This window comes from Hibiscus syriacus, unplaced genomic scaffold (assembly GCF_006381635.1).
Source record: "Hibiscus syriacus cultivar Baekdansim isolate YM2019G1 unplaced genomic scaffold, ASM638163v2 tig00109980_pilon, whole genome shotgun sequence".
Lineage (NCBI taxonomy): Eukaryota > Viridiplantae > Streptophyta > Magnoliopsida > Malvales > Malvaceae > Hibiscus > Hibiscus syriacus.
The window spans coordinates 959,883-967,748 of record NW_024062547.1 but is presented as its reverse complement, the minus strand read 5'-3'; positions in this window follow the sequence as shown (position 1 = coordinate 967,748).

Sequence of the window (7,866 nt, the reverse complement as noted above, 5' to 3'; positions counted from 1 at the left end):
TGAAATACCTGAAGGTGGAATGGGATCAGTGAAAGCTTTGAATATTACTATGCATTATCATGGCCATGTTTTGCCAAGGGTATTGATTGATAATGGATATGCTCTCAACTTGATTCCATTGGTCATACTTCAAAGGATATCTGTGGATAAATCACATATGAAGAATTATCATAATGTAGTGAGAGCATTTGATGGCACTCAAAATGAGGTACTGGGAAAAATGGAAATACCACTGTTGATAGGACCAGTAGTATACAACATCGACTTTGTGATAATGGATATCCACCCTACATATAATTGTTTATTAGGGAGGCCATGGATTCATTCTGCAGGAGCTGTTCCTTCTTCGTTATATCAAAAACTGAAGTTTGTTATTAATAGTCAATTGATATGTGTAGGAGCCGAGGAAGAAATCATTGCTTCTGTGGCAAGTGATGCTCCATATATTGAAACAAATGATGATGCTCTTGAGTGTTCTTTCCGAGCTTTGGAATTTATCAATGCAACATTTATTGCTGAATGAGGAAAAATTCCACGCCCTAAATTATCTTATTGCACTAAAATGATGTTATGACAGACTTTAGGAAGATGAGCTAAAACTAGAAGAGGTTTGGGTAAGAATCTTCAAGGAAGTTCAGTTCCTATATCTATTAAGAAGAAAAGAGATCGTTTTGGGCTTGAATTTAAGCCTAATTTTTAGCAAAGGAGCAAAGAGTTGAAAAGAAGAGGTGAATATAGAAGAGCAAGACTGAAAGGAGAAGAAATTCCATGGGGACGTATGTCTTTCCCTCATTTGAATCTCACATTCAAATCTAGAGGATCAGTTAATGTGGAACAACAACTGGTTGATGCTCTTAAGGAGGAAAAGTTGATGAAAGATCAAAGAACGGTTGAGGAAGCTATGGAAGGATTGTTCATTAACATGATCACAAATGACTATAAGACTGGCAGATATTTAGCAGGGATTCGCCCTTTTCTTTCTGGGGAAAAACTCAATAATTATACTACGGAGGATCTCCCTGTAGTTTTTAGTATTAACTCAGAGTAATACCCAGAACCAACCTTTGTGCTTTAGCCCAAGAATATGAAAAGTTTTTGTTATTTTGTAAGGGAAGTTATGTTAAGTTTACTTAATATCAAATATAAGATGTTTTCTTTAAATTCTCAAATGGCACTCATTCTTTATACTTTTTACATTTTTACATTATTTACATTCATTATATTTATTTCATAAATTTACTATGTCCCTTCGGAAATATATCTGACTTAAATTTGCAGGTGTCACAATGTTAATAGCATGATTATTCCTGAATTTAATCCTAAGATAAATTTAGAGCGGCTCGTATGTTTAGAAGAAATCAATGAGTATGAGGATAAAGTAGAATGTGATGTCCCTATCGAACAATTAAGACTGGTAGAAAAAGAAGATAAATAAATCTTACCTCACAAAGAAGAAATTGAGACTATAAATCTGGGAACCAATGAATAAATAAAAGAGGTGAAAATTGGTACTACTTTGTCAGCCCAGATAAAAAGAGAATTGATAAATCTCCTCCAAGAGCTCAAAGATATCTTCGCCTGGTCTTACCAAAATATGTCTGGTTTGGGTACAGATATAGTGGTGCACAAACTTCCGATCAGTCCAGAATATAAACTTGTTCAACAAAAACTCAGACGAATGAGGCCATAAATGTTGTTGAAGATTAAAGAGGAAGTGATGAAGAAGATTAATGCAAGTTTCTTACAGGCAACCAAATATCCAGAATGTGTAGCCAACATAGTTCCAGTACCAAAGAAAAATGGGAAAGTTTGAATGTGTGTAGATTACAGAGATCTTAACAGAGCTAGTCCAAAAGATAGCTTTCCATTACCTCATATAGACACATTAGTGGACAATACTGAAGGACATGCATGGTTTTCCTTCATGTATGGCTTTTCAGGGTATAATCAGATAAAAATGAACCCTGAGGATATGGAAAAAACAAAATATGTAACCATGTGGGGCACTTTTTGTTACAAAGTAATGCTATTTGAATTGAAAAATACAGGGGCAGCGTATCAGAGAGCAATGGTAACTATGTTCCACGACATGATACATAAAGAGATTGAAGTATATATGGATGCCATGATTGCCAAGTCCCGAACTGAAGAAGAATATATTCAAAATTTAAGAAAGCTTTTCCAGAGATTGAAAACGTATCAATTAAAGCTCAACCCCGCTAAATGCACTTTTGGGGTAACATCAAGAAAGCTTTTGGGATTTGTAGTCAGCCAAAAAGGAATCTAGATTGATCCAGATAAAGTAAAAGAAATTTAAGATCTTCCACAACCCAATACAAAAAAAAAGTTTGAGGCTTTTTGGGGAGATTAAATTATATATCTCGAATCATTTCTCAATTAACTGACAAATGTGATCCAATATTCAAGTTACTTCGAAAGAACAATCCTGAAGTCTAGAATGATGAATGTCAAGAAACTTGGATATTATTAAGAAATATTTATCCAATGCCCCCATTTTAGTATCACCAGTTCCCAAAACACCATTAATTATCTACTTAACAGTCTTTGAAAATTCAATGGGATGTGTACTGGAGCAACATGATGAGTATGGAAGAAAAGAAAAAGCCATTTATTATCTAAGCAAGAAGTTTACTGATTGTGAAATTCGATATCCACCAATACAAAAATTATGTTGTGCTTTGGTGTGGGCTACTCAAAGACTCAGGCAATACATGTTATATCATACTACTTGGCTGATATCTAAACTTGATCCCTTAAAGTTCTTAATGGAATCACCAGCTTTGACAGGAAAAATGGCTAGATGGAAGATGTTAATATACGAGTTTGATATCATATATGTCAACCAAAAAGCAAAAAAATGAAGTGTCATAGTAGATTTTTTTGGCTAGTCGTATATCATATGATTATCAGTCCTTGAATTTTAATTTTCTAGATAAGGATTTGTTGTGCATATCCACGGATAAAGAAGTCAGATTAAATGATGAATCCTGGAAGCTTTATTTTGATAGAGCATCCAACACCCTGGGACGAGGAATTGGGGCAGTGTTAATTTCTCCAGAAAATATCTACTATCCTTTTACAAGTATATTGGAGTTCTTTTTCACCAATAACATGGAAGAATATGAAGCTTGTGTCATGGGGTTGAAGGAAGAACAAGAAAGAAAAGTTAATTTTCTCAAGGTATATGGAGATTCATTGTTGGTGGTGTATCAACTACGAGGAGAGTGGTAGACAAAAGATCCAAAATTGTTGGAATACCGAGATTTAACCCTCGAATTAGTAAAATAATTTGAAAGGGTCACCTTTAATTATCTCCCTCGAGAGGATAATCAAATGGCAGATGCTTTGGCTATATTAGCCGTTATATTTCAGGCAAATAAGAAAGTTGATATGATGCCAATCAGAATACAAGTGTATGAAATTCCAGCACATTGCTACAGTGTATAAGAAGAAATAGATGGCAATCCATGGTATTGTGATATCTTGCAATATATCAAGTATCAAAGTTATCCACAAAATACATCTGAAATTGATAAAAGAACACTAAGAAGAATGGCTTCTAGATACTTTCTTGATGGTGAGACTTTGTATAGAAGGGGCAACGATCAAATGCTATTGAGATGTGTAAATACTAGAGAAGCAAGAAAAATCATTGAGGATGTACATAATGGGATATGTGGAACACATGCAAATGATCTTTCTATGGCTATAAAAATAATGAGATATGGGTATTATTGGGCTACCATGCATACATATTGCATTGGTTATGCAAGAATACGTCATAAATGCCAAGTATACGCAGATAAGATTCATGCACCTTGTAACACCCTCAACCCGTACCCGGATCGGATACGAGTCTGAGGTGTCACATTGACTTCTCAAAATATTTACTTTTACAAAATACCGAAGATTCAGTTTGATATTTCTAATAAAACCATTTACTTTCTATGATATAAAACATATGGTTTTACAAAACTGATCAGATCGTATCTAATACAAATCTTTTAACTACATGTCAACTAGATTATATATAACAAAATACATGTTATTCATTTATGTTCTGATCTGACCTTCGGTAAGGAGAAACTAACATGTCTTGCTCCTCTTAGCTTCTCTTCCTACTTTCCTGAACCTACGTGTGAAACACTCACACGCTAAGTCATAGACTTAGTTAGACATATAAATATATATGTAAATTATCAAATGCACGTACATATCATGTAATACAATGTCATACTTTTATACATACTTTTTCATGTAACAATTACATACACACATGCATGTCATCATTTATATTTTATCATACTCTTATATGATTATCCTTTCTATCTCTTATCTCTTATTCATATGATCTCTTATTTTCATATTCTATATCTTATAACATGTTCTTACATCATCATATGAGTCATTGATATTCATTCATATATATATATTAACATATATTCATGTACATCACATAACAAATGTCATAACCCATAACACACCTTCTCTTTCCTCTAAAATATACACACATTCACATATATCATCATATAAAACATATAATACATTTCTCATTACAACTCACATTTTATTTTTATATTTTTTGTTAGCCCATGCACACTACTGAGAACTTAAGGTATGTGAGTACATAGAGGTTGTGCATTATGCTGTCACCACAGCTCGTATAATTCCCACTAGGGGTGCATAGAATTTGTCCCGAATGACCACTTAGATGTCCTGAAGGACCGCGTAGACCCTCAACTCTTGGCATGCCAACTATACCTATAGCTCTCATAACACATGACATGGGCATTATCTTTTACCTCATTACACATTCACATATTCATATCACATAGTTCTTTCACATAGCTCTTTATCACATTTCATATGATCACATAGTCACGTAGTTTACTTTCACGTAGCATTTTACCATGAAATTCACATTATTCATCATTTCACACATGATCACATCACATAGTTCTTTATCTCATTTCATATAGTTCATATATATCTTTTTCTCATATACATATAACATATTGTTTCTTATCTTTTAACTTATATTACATATGCATGTAATCTTATGACTTATTATCAATATCTCATAGATCACTATCATACCACACATATCTCATAACATGTAATGCAACAAGGCATATTCACCTAGATCACAAACATAGAGATGCAATTACATCTAAACATATGCATAGACTCGAATTTCTCTGAACATCATATCACTACATGCTTACATCTGGGTACTCATATTACTTAATATCAGAATTAGACTTCTCGCAAGTCATAATTCCTTAACATAACTACACTTCATATCATGTACTCACCTGATCACCAATAAAACTACCAAGCTCTTTCTTTTTCTTGCGTATCTTACTCTGACGACCTATCCGAACTTTGCTTTCGATCGATGTCTACACAATCATGTATTAATACTTATCAGTATCCAATTGATATACTATAATCTATCAATTCTTAGACTGAAAGAAAGTTTATTTCATTTCCCATTGAAGTGCATCGGTACATTCTACAGTGTATCGATACATCCCTTAACAAGTGCATCGATGCACTACCCATGCATCGGTACACAATTTACATTTGATATTTCCATTTTAATGGGTGTATCGATGCACTCCCTATGCATCGATGCACTCATTGCATTCGATGTTTATTTCGTTGAGAGTGCATCGGTACCCATTGAATGTGTATCGATGCACACAGCCCATAAATTACATTTTAGCACGAAAATCACTTCATTCAAACTCAATTATGCCATACTTCAACCCCTTTCATATCCTAAACTTAAAAACACATAATTAAGCCCATTTGTACTCATTATCACATCTTAAATCTCCAAATCTTATCCTCTACATAGACTTAAAGAATCATACTCAAATTTCATCATGTTCTAAATCCAATTTTAACATTTCATATCTCTTAAATAAACTACTGACAAGTCAAATTCTTCATTACAACTTTAAAAACTCCTTTATATCAAAAGTTCATTTCTATACCCATAATATATTTTCTCTTCTTATTCTCTTTACTTGACGATTTAAGTTCATATAAGCTTTCCTTAAGCTTATATAACACTCAAATAATCAAAACCAACTTATAAATCCAAGAATTCAATACTAAAATCAAACTTACCTTTTAAACTTGAGCTACGGGAAAGAGAAGAAGAGAGTAAGAAGAAGGCTTCTAGAATTCTCCCAAACCCACGTGTTTAACCCTTATTTAAAGGGAAAAATATCCTTTAAGCATAAAAGACCAAAATACCCCTTTAATTCATCCATTTATGCTATTTAATCCATCCTTAAAATTTCCTTACTTAAGTCCCTGAACCTTTAACTGATTTTTAAATTGAGCATAAAACTTTCAAAATTCTCACTTTAGCCACTAGCCCTGATTTTGGGATATTACACACCTCCATTGCCCTTACATGTAATGACAGCACCTTGGCCATTTTCTATATGGGGAATAGACGTCATTGGGGTAATCACACCAAAAGCATCAAATTGACATCATTTCATTCTAGTGGCAATTGACTATTTCACCAAGTGGGTTGAACCTGCTTCATATGCCAATATTAAGAGAACTATAGTTTGCAAATTTATAAAGAAATAAATAATTTGTCGGTATGAGCTACTAGAGAGAATCATTACAGATAATGCTATGAACTTGAACAATAAAATGATGACTGAACTTTGTGCACAAATTCAAGATAAAGCATGCAAACTCAGTGACCTATCGCCCAAAGATGAATGGGGCAGTTGAAGCAGCAAATAAGAACATTAAGAGGATCATTACAAAAACCAATGAAACTTACAAGGATTGGCACGAGAAGTTACCTTTTGCCTTATATGCATATCGAACTACTTTGCGAACATCTACTTGGGCAACACCTTTTTCTTCAGTCTATGGGATGTAAGTTGTCTTACCAATTGATGTTGAGATCCCATCACTTCGAATCTTGAAGGAGATAAAATTAGATGAGGTTGAATAGGTCCAAGCTCAATTTGATCAATTGAACCTCATTAAGGAGAAGAGATTGAAAGCTATTTTCCATGGGCTGATGTATCAGAAACGGATGATAAAGGCTCATGACAAAAAAGTACATCCGCGAGAATTCCAAGAGGGTGATCTAGTGCTGAAGAAGATCTTGCGTATATATAAATATTTTCGTGGGAAATGGATGCCTAATTGGGATGTGCCATATGTTGTAAAAAGGCCTTTTCCGGATGAGCATTGATTTTGGCAGAAATGGATAGAAACGTTATGAGAAACCCAATAAACTCAGATTCTGTCAAGAAATATTATGCTTTGAGTTGAAAACCTAAAAGGGTGGCTCAAATGCATGTTGATGTTAGGCATCTGGCAATTAACCCCTCTCAAGAGCTTAATATTTTGGGAAGAACTTTACATCTACAAACATTTTGGAAACGTTTGAGATCTTCCAGACATAAGTTTACCTCACTGGCAGTGCTCTAAATTATATCAAGTTGATTAGTTTAGAAATACTTATGCTAATGATTTGTTGGGTCATTTGAATCTTTTATTTCTATATTTTTATCATTCCTATGGTTGCCATGACTTTAAACAAATTTCCATATATTTTTAGATTCCAAGTTTATCTTTTCAAAATTCAATTTATTCTTTTATAAACATATTATAAGTGGATTAACATAATTTCGAAATAAGCAAAAGATTTTTGGCTGTCACTTTATGTAAATACTTTTGAGTGCATGGAATGCAAAGTAAGTCTTGTCAACATTTGCAATCGTTGTTGAAAAGTGAACAAGTTTTTTACCATCATAAAGTCATTTGGAAGCAAGTAGAGAAGAAAGCAGAAAAAGA